This window comes from Limulus polyphemus, unplaced genomic scaffold, assembly GCF_000517525.1.
Source record: "Limulus polyphemus unplaced genomic scaffold, Limulus_polyphemus-2.1.2 Scaffold1002, whole genome shotgun sequence".
Lineage (NCBI taxonomy): Eukaryota > Metazoa > Arthropoda > Merostomata > Xiphosura > Limulidae > Limulus > Limulus polyphemus.
In genome coordinates this window covers 24,159-27,483 of record NW_013666612.1, presented here as the reverse complement: position 1 = coordinate 27,483, position 3,325 = coordinate 24,159, and the positions used below count along the sequence as shown (strand labels likewise).

Sequence of the window (3,325 nt, the reverse complement as noted above, 5' to 3'; positions counted from 1 at the left end):
AAGCGATCCTGAAAAATATTTGGGGGTGCTTAACTTTTTTCCAGGTGTATAGATGAAAATTTAATCTGATTTCACACTCTAATCAATTGTATTTGACTTCAGGACCCATGAGAATGCAAAACTGAACATACAAAATTGAAAATATACAGATTACATTTTAAAATGGCCGCCATTTATAGATAAATATTGTTTTTTCTTATCAAATCTGTACATAAATCTACTTTCTAACCTCAAATTATGTCAAGTAGTTAAGTAGTGGCTAGTTTGGGCCAAATACCATATGATAATTAAGTAGATTTTAAATAAAAAGAGAAGTTAAAAACTTAAACATTTAAACAATCATTCAATATGATTCAAAATTGCTACAATAAGATCCCTGATTTTAAACCGCTAGCCATAAGGCATTATAGGTGACATTATAAATCATAATAATCATTTAACTTTCAGATGTAAGTGTGTATAATTGTTTAAAAATAGAGCCATAATCTGATATCTAAGCACAAAATCATCCATAAAGTATGCTACAGCACAAAACGAAAGAGATCCCGTTAAAATCGAAATGGTAAAATGGCTTATTGGTCATTGCTTCCAAGGTACGCGATATCATCCTGAAAGACATTCTCAGTTTGAACTTTCTCCTGTTCTTTATGCTTTGGCACATCCAGATGGTAACTTGAGGAAAGATACTAAAAGTGTTCTATTAGGAGAGTTGGAGAAACTGGTTAATACTCTTAATAGATTGCTATCACCACAACCAGACATGAAGACAGCCCATATCTTTGATGGAATGGTACATATTCAGATGGTTGGGAATGCAGGAGCACGTACTTTTGGCGAATTGACACAGAAGCACTTTGACATGCACAGTAGCTCCCTAGTGCAACAGAATACATATAGTGTTTGATCAGTATCAGCATGCAAGCATCAAGAGTGGTGAAAGACTTAGAAGCGGGACTCACTCAGCAATGGAAGTCAGCATTACAAGCACATAGACACCAGTTCAAAAGCAGTGGGCAAAATACCTTGGGAACTCCAGAAACAAGAGAAATGTGTGTACTTTTGTCAGTGAGAAGAGGTGTTCATTGGGGCAGAAGGTGTTGAAACCTGGACAGGATATTATCATAACTGACGGTTGGCTTGATGGGACTGAGGTTGTTCGTGTCACCAGTAACAATCGGGCTCTCATTGATTACTTGAAGTCTGATCACTAAGAGGCTGAAACGAGGATGCTGTTACATGCTGGGGATGCACCTCTAAACCACAGTCGTATCGTTGTTCGTTCTTCAAATACCGACGTGTGTGTGTTCTGTGTGTCCCTCTTCAAAGACTTTAGATGCGTAGAGTTATAGCTTCGCACTGGAGTCAAGGACAAGCTCCTATATATACCATGTCACTTGATGGCAGATGAGATGGGAAGGGATATATGTGATGCTTTATCCAGTTTCCATACCCTTACTGGTTGTGATTTTACAAGTGCACTAAGTGGTATTGGGAAAAGAAGATATTCAGGTTACTCTGTATTGACAATGATACCAAAATTACCCTGGGGTCTAAGTTGAAATATCGGCAGATCTAACGACAAAGACTGAATCCTTCATGTGCCAACTGTATGGATATACCAACGTTCCAGGTGACACAACGAATGAAAGACAGTACTGGCTTTTCTGTCAAAAGGATCAGAGAAATGAACAATCAGAACTGTACAGAAAGTTGTGCTTGCATGGGCAGCGAACAATGTCAAAACCCTGCTAGACGGGTGGAAGAAATCTCTGACGAGGAGAACTTAGCATTTGTAATACATATTCATGTAATTTTGATGTATGCTTCATAGTGATAACATGTGAATTCCGAAAGTACAAAATTCAACAAATAGTAATCATGTTCTCTCAAGCTTTTTAAGATATGTATGTTCGATTGAACAGCCATTAATGGTTTACTGAAAATATAAGCCACTGTTGCCATTTTGTTTTTAAAGAGATCCCTCTCATTTTGTGCTGTAGCATACTTTATGGATGATTTTGTACTTAGATGTCAGAATACGGCTGTATTTTTAAACAATTATACACACTTACATCTGAAAGTTAAATGATTATTATGATTTATAATGTCACCTATAATGCCTTATGGCTAGCGGTTTAAAATCAGGGATCTTATTGTAGCAATTTTGAATCATATTGAATGATTGTTTAAATGTTTAAGTTTTTAACTTCTCTTTTTATTTAAAATCTTCTTAATTATCATATGGTATTTGGCCCAAACTAGCCACTACTTAACTACTTGACATTTATGTACAGGTTTGATAAAAAAAAAATATTTACCCATAAATGTCAGTCATTTTGAAATATAATCTGTATATTTTCAATTTTGTATGTTCAGTTTTGTTTATAATTTGGAATGAAATTTTCATCTAGAACAGAAGTTATGGTCAATGCGTGAAATAATGATTTCGATGGCCCTCTTATAAAAAACGTCACACCCCAATTTGACCCCACTGCAAGTTGTACATGAATAGGAAGTTCCACTCTATCCAAATCTACCATCAAACCTTTTCTGTACACTCGGTTGTGTAAAACCATTTTTCTAGGCCCTTAGCTCCAGGTCTTTTAAGACAAGACACATATATTCAGATATTGTAAACATATGTCTAGTTTCAAATTAGCCCTACAAATCACATGAATAAACACCAAATATATAAGTACACCAGATAAAGAAAAAAATCATGACTGTACTGTTTTTTTTCGGTTACATGCTGACTAGCTTTGCATCTGTTGTTTTGATTATGTCTGATGGACGGAATTTCCCCAATACTTTTGGGAGCTATAACCGTAGACATTTTTACTTTAAAATGATACCTTATGTACTTTTGTACAAGTGGTATAATTTTACATTGCTATATAAAAACTTTGTTGGCGCGTACATTTACATGTACAATAAATATATTGCAGGTTATATTATATATACACACACACATATATATACACTTTTCCTCACACTAGACGTACACGAGAGTATTTTATATCATGCCATTGTGTAAAGTGGTAACTTACAGTCTAAGCCTTACACACGAACAAAATTAACATAGAAAGAACGCAACGATAAAAGGCATTCGTTTAACACTGTATTAATAAATTTCGTTTGTACATGTAAAGCGCACGCTCGTCTCCGAATATACCATATTTTTCGGTGTATAAGACGCACTTTTTTTACTCCAAAATTTGATGTCAAAATCTGCTTGCGTCCTATACATTGAAGGTATGAATAATATATATATATATATATATATATATAAGATATACACAAGCCATGTATAAATATATTTAAATAG

At 34.6% G+C, this 3,325-nt stretch overlaps 1 protein-coding gene across 3 annotated transcripts in view; it reads right to left on the bottom strand.

Annotated features, from left to right (window-relative positions):
- LOC106461635 (protein pangolin, isoforms A/H/I/S-like) overlaps nt 1-3,325 on the bottom strand; it is a 40,492-nt gene that overhangs the window by 26,296 nt on the left and 10,871 nt on the right. The gene's annotated exons all lie outside the window — the stretch shown is intronic.